This window comes from Bubalus kerabau, chromosome 23 (genome assembly GCF_029407905.1).
Source record: "Bubalus kerabau isolate K-KA32 ecotype Philippines breed swamp buffalo chromosome 23, PCC_UOA_SB_1v2, whole genome shotgun sequence".
Classification (NCBI taxonomy): Eukaryota; Metazoa; Chordata; class Mammalia; order Artiodactyla; family Bovidae; genus Bubalus; species Bubalus kerabau.
Genome location: NC_073646.1, coordinates 34210789 through 34223093, shown reverse-complemented (window position 1 = coordinate 34223093; position 12305 = coordinate 34210789).

Here is a 12305-nt window from a genome sequence, read left to right as displayed (position 1 = left end):
CATTTGGGGATTATTTTTGATTGTTGATGTTCTTTCATTTTACTTGTGTGGTTTATTGAAAAAAAAAACAAAACAAAAAACCTTTTTTTTTTCTGATCTGGGGAGCTATATCCCCATTAGAAAATTCATTTTAATCACTTTGGTATAGCTCTGGATGAAACACACATTTTAAAAAATAATAAGAGAATTAACTGCTTCAGAAAAGACTAATAAATGAAAACATTTTAAAGGAAACTGTGTCTTGGCCTCCTTTGTAAGCTCTCGTCTGCCTTCACTTCCTGGTCCAGGTAGGGAACAGGGCTCAGGGAACCTTGGGGAACCTTGGGTCTTCCCAGGTGGCGCTTAGGTAAAGAATCTACCTGCCAATGCAGGAGATGCAAGAGACGCACATTCGATCTCTGGGTCAGGAAGATCCCCTGGAGAAGGGAAGGGCAACCCACTCCAGTTTTCTTGCCTGGAGAATCCCATGGACAGAGAAGCCGGGTGGGCTACAGACCATGGGGTCGCAAAGAGTCAGACACGATTGAGCGACTAACACTTTCACTCTATCAAAATCATCTGCCATTGACTTCTGGTGAAAGGATCCTTCTTCAAGTTCAGCCTGTCCTTTAAAAATGATAATCCCTTTTAGGGGAAGCAGGGAAGCCAGTCCGACGCACTCATCCCTCCGAGGAGATGGGCTCATCCAGACACACGTTCCCCAGCGTTCACCCCTCAGACCCAAGTCCTTGGCCTCTGGATGCTGTGGCTGCAGCTGGATGAGCGGAGGAAACAAAAATGACCCTTCTGTCCAGACCAAACCTTGACCTTGGTGAACAGCCAAGAGAGAAGAAATGGTCCAACCGAAGAAAAACAGGAGCATGCTTCCCTCTCCACGCTCCCTCCCTGTCACACCTGGCATAAGGCACCACTTTGCTTCCTGACAAATCATAAAGAGGGACACCCTGCTGGCTCAACAGGAGACTGAGTACCATCCTTGACTGCACCCATTTCCCAGGGCCGTCCCCCTCCCCTCGGGCCACTCATCCATCTGATGCGCCCTCCCGGAGCCCACCCCTCCCTTCTAGAGCACTCTGGGTACCAGATTCCAAACTCCCCTCCCCAAACCACCAAGTCCACTTCCAGGGCCCATATGGGCTAGTATCCGTCCTCCCCAGAGAGAACCCCAGGGCTAGTGGGCATCCGGGGCAGCCACAAGGGTGGCAAGGAGGAGCTGTGTTGGGAGCGCAGGTGGGGTCTGCCTGTGTAGACGCTAGTATCCGCACATCTGAGAACAAGGGCCCTCAGCTGCCAGGAGTCTGGCTGGAAAGACACGGGGGTGGGGCAATGCTCAGGGACCCAGTCCCAGAGGACAGCAGAGCACAGGAAGCAATTTACCAGGCGGAGAATAGTGCAGAGAGTAGGGAGGGTCAGGCCTCTCAGGGAGGAAGAGCAGCCCCGTGAAGGCCCGCAGTGCCTGGCTGGAGCGGCCAGAGCCCAGGAAAAATGGAGGATGGGTCAGAAGTGGGTAGGGGTGCGTTCGCAGAGACCACAAGGGGCTGCGGTGACCATCAGTGAGGAGGGACAACCTGCCCAAGAGCAGTGGCAAACAAGATCGATTCATCACTTATTTGTTCATCGAAAAGATCCCTTGCTCATTCCTCCACAAGCTCTCCAGACTCTGAAATTTGGCCGGCTCCAGCATTCAGCCCTAGGGCCCCCCTGCTGTGGTTTCTCATAATTTATGGCTTTAAATACCATGTACGCATTAGCAATTCCCAAACTGATAGCTCAGCACAGACCTCTCCCCTGAACTCTGGACCCGAACGTTCACAGCCACTTCCTAACATCCCCACCTGAAAGTCTCATAACCCTGAGTAGCATGGGTTCCCCCCTCCCACCCCCACCATAACCTGCTCCCCCCTGCCCCTCCCCACCTTCCCCATCTCAGTTCCAGGGGTTCAGGCTGCAGCTTAGGAATCCTCCTCTCCTCCCATTTCACACACCAGATTCACCAGCAAACCCCAGGGCACCACCTTCAGAGGGTGACCAGGGTCCAACCACCCCCCCAACCTCCAGGGTCCAGGCCCTGGTCCACAGCAACTCTTGCCTAGACAACTGACATAGCTTCCAGACTGGGCTTCCCCATCCTGACCTGGCTCCTTTTCAGCCTTCACTTCACACAGCAGCCAAAACAATCCTTTTAAAACATAAAGTCAGCTCAGGTCATGCATCTGCTCAAAATCCTGCAGCGGCTGCCGTCTGCCCAAGTCAGAGGCCCTTCCATGGCCGAGGAGCCCCTTAACTGAGTTAGACCAGCTGTTCTGATCTTGCGTCCTGCTACCTGGCCCCCTACCAGCCACCCAACTACCCTGCCCTCTCCCCATTCCTTGCGGGCAGAGGCCACCCCCTCTCTGGCCAGCACCTCTGCTGCCTCCCTTGCCCAGAACGTCCTTCCCTCTGCTATCGACGTGCTTGGCACCCTCACCTCCTTCAGGTCTTGACTCAAATGTCACCTTCTCAGAAGGTGCAGGGAATTCCCTGGTGGTCCAGGGGCTTCCCTGGTAACTCAGCTGGTAAAGAATGCCCCTGCTGTGCAGGAGACCTCAGCACAATTCCTGGGTCAGGAAGATCTGCTGGAGAAGGGGTAGTATTCTTGGGCTTCCCTGGTGGCTCAGCTGGTAAAGAATCCGCCTGTAATGTGGGAGACCTGGGTTTGCCCTGGGTTGGGAAGATCCCCTGGAGAAGGGAGTGGCTACCCACTCCAGTATTCTGGCCTGGAGAATTCTATGAACTGTACAGCCCATGGGGTTGCAGAGTCAGACATGGCTGAGCAACTTTCACTTTCTTTTCCAGTGGCTGGGGCTTCCCAGGTGGCGCTAGTGGTAAAGAACCCACCTGCCAAAGCAGGAGACAGGAGCCTGCATGACTGAAGCAACCGAAGTGGTTAGAACTCCTGACTTTCACTGCTGAGGGCAAAGGTTCAGTCCCTGATTGGGGAACTGAGATTCCACAAGCTGCGCAAAATACATTAATTAATTAATTAAATAAAATTGCGAGCTATACCTTCCTCCAACACTAGGCCCTGCCTTCTCTTTCTCCAAGCACCCGTGACCAACACCCATTGTCATGTCGCGACGTAACACAGCACACTTCGTTGTTGTCATTTAGTCATTAAGTCATGTCCGACTCTGCGACCCCATGGACTGTAGCCCGCCAGGCTCCTCTGTCCATGGGATTTCCCAGGCAAGAATCCTGGAGTGGGTTGCCATTGCCTTTTGCAGGGGATCTTCCTGGTCCAGGGAGTCCACGTCTCCTGCATTGGCAGGCCGATTCTTTACCGCGGAGTCATCAGGGAAGCCCAGAGTGCACTTCACTTCTTTGTTTATTGTCTATCCACACCATAATGCAATTCCCTGAGGATAAACTTTGTTGGAAGAATAAAAGAGATTAAACTCCCTCCTGTCACTAGTTACACACGCTGGGAGAGAGATGGTGATTTAGTCGCTAAGTCGTAGCCGACTCTTGTGACCCCCGTGGACTGTAGCCTGCCAGGCTCCTCTGTTCATGGGATTCTCCAGGCAAGACTCCTGTGCCAGGCTGATAACAGTCTCAAGGAGACCTGGGTCCTAATCCCCGAAACCCTGTAAATACCACTGCTTGCTAGTAGTCTGTTCAGGCTGCCATAGCAAAGTGGCACAGGCTGGTTGGCAGAAATTTATTTTCTCACAGTTCCGGAGGCTGGAAGTCCAAGATCAAGGTGTCCGCAGGGCAGTTTCTCCTAAGGCCTCTCTCCTTGGAGTGCAGGTGGCCACCTCCTACTTGGGTCCTTGCATGATCTTCCCTCTGTGCGTATATATCTCCTAACCTCCTCTTCTTATAAGGACACCAGTCATAGTGGATTTGAGCTCATTCTGACAAACTCATTTTTATTTTAGTTCTTGTATTCATTTCATTTTTGTGTGTATTTTTCAGTATTGATTTATTTGGCTGCACTGGGTCTTCATTGCCGTGTGAGGGCTCTTAGTTGTGGCATGGGGGAGTCTTAGTTCCCTGACCAGGAATCGAACCCAGGCCCCCTGCATTGGGAGCATGGAGTCTTAGCCACTGGACTGCCAGGAAAGTTCCCGATGACCTCATTTTAACCTAATCGCCTCTTTAAAGATTCTATCTCCAGATACAGTGACGTTCCGAGATTTTGGGGGTTGGGACTTCGACATATGAATTTTAAGGGGGCATGAATTTTAAGCCCATGGCAGCTACCTTATATGAAAAAAGTTTTTGCAGATGTAATTAAGAATCTTGAGATAAGGATATTATCCTAATGGGCCCTAAATGCCGTCACAAGTATCCTTAAAAGAAGCTGGGAGACTTGTATGCCAACAAATTGAATATCCTCCAAGAAATGAATAAATTCCTAAAAACACACAATCTGCCAAGACTGAATGGTGAAAAAAAAAGAAAATCTGAACAGACTAATGGCAAGAAAGGAGAATGAATCAGTAATCAATCCTCCCAACAAAGAAAAGCCAGGACCAGATGGTTTCACTGGTGAATTCTACCAAATATTTAAAGAAGAATTTATACCAATTCTCCTGAAACTTGTCCAAAAGACTGAAGAGGTGAAACAGATCCAAGTTCATTCTAAGAGGCCAGCATTACCCTGATACCATTTCGTTACTCTGAAAGCCAGACAAAGATACCACAAGAAGAGAAAACTACAGAGAAATGACATTAGCAAGGTGGCAGAATAGGAGGTCTTCAGCCCACATGCCCTCACAGAAACAAGCCTAAAATTCATCCAGAACCTCAAAAGACCCCAAACAGCCAAAACAGTCTTGAACAGGAAGAATAAAGCTGAAGGCACCACTCTTCCTGACTTCAAAATATATTACAAAGCTACAGTAATAAAAAAAAAAGAGAGAGTCCAATGGAACAGAATAGAGCCCAGAAATAAACCCATGCATTTACGATCGACTGATCTTCAAGGGCTTCTCTTGTAGCTCAGTTGGTAAAGAATCCGCCTATAATGCAGGAGACCCGGGTTCAATTCCTGAGTTGGGAAGATGCTCTGGAGAAGGAAATGGCAACCCACTCCAGTATTCTTGCCTGGAGAATTCCATGGAATGTAGCCTGCCAGCTCCTCTGTCTGTGAGGTCACAAGAGTCGGTCACAACTTAGCGACTAAACCACCACCACCAATCTTCAACAAGGGTACCAAAAACACACAACAGGGTAAGGATAGTCTCTTCAATAAACGGTGCTGGAAAAAACTGAATATCCAGATGCAGAAGAAGGAGGGTGAACCCCCATCTCACATCGTACACAAAAATCAACTCCAAATGCATTAAAGACAACTGTAAGGCCTGAAACTATCAAATGTTAGAAGAAAATAAACATATAGAAGAAAAATATATTGAAGAAAACATAGAAGACAAGCTTCCTGACAGTGGTCTGGGCAACAATTTTTTTGGATAAGACCCCAGGGGAACAGATGACAAAAGCAAAAATGAGCAAGTAGGATGGTTTTAAACTAAAAAGCTTTCTCACAGAACAGGAAACCATCAACAAAGCAAAGAGACCACCTACGAAATGGGAGGAAATATTTTTGGATCGTATCTTTGATATAGGTAAATAGCAAAATGTATTTGAAACTTAAGCAACTCAAAAATCTTTTTTTTTTTAAATCCAATTTTTTAAAATAGGCAAAAAATCTGAGCAGACATTTCTCAGGAGAATGCATCTAAGTGGCCATTCGGTAAATGAAAAGGTGCTCAGCATCACTAATCGTCAGGTGATGCAAATACAAATCAAAACCACAATGAGATATCACCCCTTTCCTGTTAGAATGGTTTCTTATCAAAAAACAAAAGATAACAAGTGTGGGAGAGGACGTGGAGAAAAGGGAACCCTTGTATACTGCTAGTGGGAATATAAGTTGGGACAGCCATAATGGGAGAATGGTATGGAGGTTCCTCGAAAAAATTAAAAATAAGGATTTCCCCGGTAGCACAATGGATAAGAATCTACTAGTGGAACCCTAGTCTGGGAAGATTCCACATGCCTCGGGGCCTGTACTCTAAAGCCCACGAGACACAACTACTGAAGCCCATGTGCTTAGAGCCTGTGTTCCGCGGCAAGAGAAGTCACCGCCAGGAGAAGCCTGTGCACTGCAACGAAGAGCAGCTCCTCTTGGCTGCAGCTAGAGAAAGCCCTTGCACAGCAACGAGGACTCAGCGCAACCAAAAATAAATAAATTAAAAAAAAAAAAAAAGAACTATCATATGACTCAGCAATTTCACTTATGTGTATATGAGCGAAGAAAATGAAATCACTGTCTTGAAGAGATATTTGCACTCCCATGCTTATAGCCAAGATATGGGAACAACATACGTTTCCAACAACACAGGAATGAAAAGAGAAAATGTGGAGTATTATTCAGCCTTAAAAAGGAAGGAAATCCTAAAAATAAACAAAGGAAGGAAATCCTGTCACATGCTACCACATGGAGGAACCTAGAGGACACCTTGCTGAGTGAAAAGCCCGTCACAAGGGAAATTCTGTACAATCCCACTTGGATGAAGCCTCTAAAGTAGTCAAATTCATGAGAAAAGAGTGTAGAATAGTGGTCACCAGGGGCTGGGGGAGAGGGGGAAAGAAGATGGACTGTTTAATGGGTTCAGAGCTTCAGATTTGCAAGATGGAAAAGTTTTGCACTCTGTGATGATCTATATGGGAAAACACTCTTTAAAATTTTTTGGCTATATGTGCACATATCACTGATTCACTTTACTATACACCTGAAACCAACACAGCATTGCAAATCAACTTTATTTATATTCCAAATAAATAAAGAAATAAAGGCTTTTTTTTTTTTCCAAGTATCGGGGAATTCCCTGGTGGTCTGGTGGTTAGGACTCTATGCTTCCACTGCAGGAGGCATAGGTTTGAGCCCTGGTCGAGGAACTAGAATCTGGCAAACCAAATGGCATAGCCCCCCCAAAAAAGAAAATTAAACTTTTGGAGATCTGTTTCACAACAGTGTGAATGTACAGTTTACCCTGGAACAACATCCATTTCAGCTGGGAGTGTCCATTTATATGCAGATTTTTTTCAATAAAGATAGTACCTGTATTTTCATTTTACAGGTCTTTGATGAAGCGTGGGGAAAAGTTTGTGTTTGAGTAGAAATCGCAATTTGCAGAATCAAAAGAACAGGGAGTTGAGTCCTGATTCTTTCCAGTTTCGGCTTCCTGGCCTGGGTGAGTCATCATCTATCAGCTCTTTTGGTTTTAAGGCAGAGATAGCAGTGTGCAGATTTTACGACTGTGTGTGTGTGTGTGTGTGTCTGTGTCTCTGAGGGCAGCGGGAGTGGGCGAGAGGGGGTGTCGGTGGCCCTAACCTCCTGAATTGTTCAAGTATCAACTGTACTTAAACCACTGAACTGTACACTTAAAAATGGTCAAGATGATTAATTTATACTATGTGTGTTTTTTTTTAAACACAATTTTAAAAGGAAAAGAAGCCGGAAAGGGAAAGGAACAGATTCTCCTCTAGAGACTCCGGAAGGAACGCGGCCCTTGATACTGCCCAGTGCAACTGAGTTGGGACTTCTGGCCTCCAGCACTGTGAACACAGCAATCTGTGACAGCAGCCACAGGAAGCGAACACACTGAACAAACGATTAACCCTAACATCAGGCGAATCAGTGCTATGGGGATCAAAAGCCAGGGAAGGAGATGGAGAGTGAGGAAGAATGTTAAGTCAGTTGGGATGGTGGGGGACACCTGATCTCAGGTGAGAAGCCCTGTGACAACCCCTTGCTTGGGAAGTTACGAGAGCAGAGAGATGCACTGTGGTTATTGAAAAAGAGCAAAGGAGAGAAGAAACAGGAGCAAAGAGTAACCAGGGACGAGGTCCCCTAATGGCTGCAGTTAAGAGTTTTGGATTTGAAAGTAAGGAAATGTCACACTTTGACCCACGTGTGCAGAGGCATCATGGGGGAATAACCCGGGGGCAGTTGTACTGTACACCCAGCTAGACCAGGGAGGAGGGGGGCTGGAGGGAGAAGCAGTGGAGTTTGGGATCTACAGGGAATCAGTAGAATCTGCCAATAGGATTTGCTGATGGATCAGGTTCAGGGGGCGTTAGTGGTAAAGAACTCGCCTGCCAACGCAGGAGACATAAGAGAGGCAGGTTTCAATCCCTGGGTTGGGAAGATCCCCTAGAGGAGGAAGTGGCAACCTGCTCCAGTATTCTTGCCTGGAAAATCCCAGGGACAGAGAAGCCTGGGGGGCTACAGTCCACGGGGTTGCAAAGAGTTGGACATGACTGAGTACACACGCACGGGTGCAAGAAAAGAAACAGGGAGAGAGAAGTGGAGGATGTCTTCAAATTTTGGCTGAGCCACTAAAGGACAAGGGTGTCATTTACTGAGATGACAAACACTGAGGGAGGAACAGATCCAGGCACCAGTTAAGAGCTCTAATCTGGATGCATTCAGTTTGAGGTGCCCATTTGTCATCCAAGAGATGCCACAAAGATATTTGGGTCTTTGTGTCCACAGTTCAAGGAGAGGGCAGGGGAGTCACTGAGCCACGTGTCTGGGTGAGGTCACACAGAATGGGCAAGGAGGGGGCAGGCTGCATCTGACAGCAGGGATCCCGTGATGCCAGCTCTCTGTCCCTCCCTGGGCTAGGACAGTTTAGGCTCTGGCCCCTGTCCTGTGTCACAGTCTTGGGCTCATCCTGTTGGTGTTCCTATGCAGCCTTTTGGCACCAGCTTGTGTTCAGCCAGGCCACAATTTGGCAATTTGGGCAAATCCTAATCACTGACCTGGAGTAAAAGTGAAAATATTAGTTGCTGAGTTCAATTCAGTTGCTCAGTCATGTCCAACTCTTTGCGAGCACACCAGGCCTCCCTGTCCATCACCAACTCCCGGAGCTTGCTCAAACTCATGTGCATTGAGTCCGTGATGCCATCCAAACATCTCATCCCCTTCTCTTTCAATCTCTCCCAGCATCCCGGTCTTTTCCAATGAGTCAGTTCTTCACATCAGGTGGCCAAAGTCTTGGAGCTTCAGCTTCATCATCAGTCCTTCCAATGAATATTCAGGGTTAGTTGCTTAGTTGTGTCCAACTCTTTGCAACCCCATGGACTGTAGCCCACCAAGCTCCTCTGTCCATGGGATCCTCCAGGCAAGAATACTGGATTGCCATTCCCTTCTCCAGGGGATCTTCCCCACTCAGGGATCGAACCCAGGTCTCCTGCACTGCAGGCAAATTCTTTACCGTCTGAGCCACCAGACCTGAAGTAAGTCTTTCCCAAAGGGCTCTGGACCCCTAATCCCAAAACTTGTATCACAAACACAATCAGTAAAATATTTTGTAGCAAACATCACATATATATTTGCCACTTGGATGGCAAATGGGTACCTAAAACTTAACACCTCTAAGCCAGAGATCTTAATTTGTACCCAAATTAATATTTAGGAATTCTGTGGCAGTCCAGGGAATTTAGGACTCAGAACTTTTGTTGCTGGGGGCCCAGGTTCAATCCTTGGTAGGGAAACTAAGAGCCCATAATCTGTGTGGTACAGCCAAAAAATAAAAATTTAATATTTGTTCCCCAACACACACATAGACATAGTCACTTACAAATTAAATACCTTCTTGCTTGTATAAATTATTTTTAAAATGTTCATCACATAACAATGCAAAAACAGAATCTAAGAAGAATGTTCTAAAGATGAAAGTGAAAAGTGGAAGTGTTAGTTGCTCAGTTATGTCCAACTCTTTGTGACCCCATGGACTAGAGGAGCCACCCAGGCAGGGTTCTCTAGTCCATGGAATTCTCCAAGCAAGAATACTGGAGTGAGTCGCCATCCCTTTTTCCAGGGGATCTTCCCAACCTAGGTATTAAATCTGGGTCTCCTGCATTGCAGGCATATTCTTTACCACCTGATCCACCAGGGAAGCCCCTGGTTCTAAAGATGAGATGAACAATATGTGAATGTTTTATTTATTAAAAGTAAAAAGTTGGTTTGTTGCTTTCAGTTAAAAAGAGACTTAACTTGGATGAGCAATGCGACTGAATATGTCAGATCTGATGAGCTGGTCCCCGGTTTCACAGAAAAACGCGGCTGCCAAGGAGCTCCAACAAGAGAGGGACGTGTCAGCTCCATCTTCTTGTGCGTCTTACAGCATCAGCATCATCTTCAATCTCTGCTTTCTTTTCCAGAATCTTACACAGCCACAAGTCTATTCTGTAAGGGTTAATTGTGTTAAAACTGAGTGATTGTCTTCCAGCTAACTGGGCACAGGCCCACAGCCCCTCTACATCCCCCTTGGTAGCCCCCTGCACTGGGGGCCTCTCCCAAGCCCCTTCACCCAGGAGTACTAACTGCTGCCACACTGAGGCTGTGCCTGTCTTCATGGATTTCCCTTAACTCTGCCCAGTCCATTGTCAAATCTCCTTTATTAAACTCCTCAGTAATCCCCACTGACTGCTACTGTTTCCTATATCAGCCTGGACCCTGTCTGATACATACCTTGAAGGAAACCAACAAACAAGCAAAGATGTTGCTGGCCAGCCTCTGAGGACCTACACACCTCCTTAGGACACTTTACTATAAGTACTTTAGGGCCATCTGACCAGCATAAAGTGAGGACAAGCATCAACCTTGCATGTTAAGAAAGGAGGGAGGAGGAAGAAGGGAGGAAGGGAGAAAAAGAAAGAAATAAACAGGTAGGGAGGAAAGAAAGAAGGAAGAAAGAAAAATTATGTTTTGTTTCTTCCCCCAGGTAGTTGTTTTGCACCCAGAGGTGACTGCCCCTCATGTAGGCCACTGGACAAAGCCCTGGCTAGAGAAAATTTATACACACGATGGCTGGAGTTGGAGCATAAACAGCTCTGCCCCTTGTTCACTGGATGAACTTGGGTACGTGGGTCAGCCTCTCCCCATATAGGTTCCCAGGCAGTGGGATGAAGTGAGAGGGTGGATCTCGGAGAGACAGTTGTAGGCAGGGTGCTCCACACTTCCAGGGCTGGAAGGAGCACCTGCGCTTTGAAAGTCAAAGTGAAAGTGTTAGTCTCTCTCAGTCCTGTCCGACTCCTGGGACCCCATGGACTCCAGCTCGCCAGGCTCCTCTGTCCGTGGAATTCTCCAGGCAAGAACACTGGAGTGGGCAGCCAGTGCCTTCTCCAGGGGATCTTCCTGACACAGGGACGGAACCTGGATCTCCCACAGTGCAGGCAGATTCTTTATGGTCTGAGCCACCAGGGAAGCCTGTGCTTTGGGCACCACCCAATTCCTCCGGCCACTTCTCTCAAAACCCTCCTTTTAGCAGTACCTCCTCCTGAACCCTGGGCAGGGTGGTGCCAGCTCCAGGGCTCTAGCACTGGGAGGAGCAAATCCCTGGGCTCAGTTGTCACCGTCTCCCCTGGGGTCTGAACCTTTAGCACACTGCCTGGCTGGTGAGGGCCTCACCTTTCCTCCCCACCCAGCACCCCACCTGCCCCTGGTGGGGCCAGCTCTCACTGCAGGCCTCAGAGAGGGAAAGGATCTGGCCGAGGCCCCTCCCCCAGGCAACTACTATGGACCTCAGGGTCCCGCGACGTCTCTTTCCGATAGCGTCCCGGTTCTCAGCCTCCACCGAGCAGGCCTGGATCAGACGGGCTCTGCGCAGGGAAACCGAGGCTCCTAACTGCGGGCTTCTGGTTTTTCCAGTAGTCATGTATGGATGTGAGAGCTGGATCATAAAGAAGGCTGAGCGCCGAAGTATTGATCCTTTTGAATTGTGGTGTTGGAAAAGACTCTTGAGAGTCCCTTGGGCTGCAAGGAGATCCAACCAGTCAATCCTAAAGGAAATCAGTCCTGAATGTTCATTGGAAGGACTGATGCTGAAGCTGAGACTCCAATACTTTGGCCACCTGATGCGAAGAGCCGACTCATTAGAAAAGACCCTGATGCTGGGAAAGACTGAAGGCAGGAGGAGAAGGGGATGACAGAGGACGAAATGGTCGGATAGCATCACCGACTCAACGGACAGGAGTTCGAGCAAGCTCCGGGAGATGGTGAAGGATAAGGGAAGCTGTGCTGCAGTCCATGGGGTCGCAGAGTCGGACACGACTGAGCGACTGAACAACTGCGGCTTCTACACCCTCTAGATTGCCGCATCAGAGCACACATCCCACCTAAGCCGCAGTTTTCGGATTCCGGATTTGCCTAGGGACTCGGAGGAGTGCTGTCGCTCTGGGAAAGATGAATGAAAGGAGGAGCGGGGCGGGGCCCGGCGGGAGGGGGCGTGGTCGCGGCGGGGCGGGGC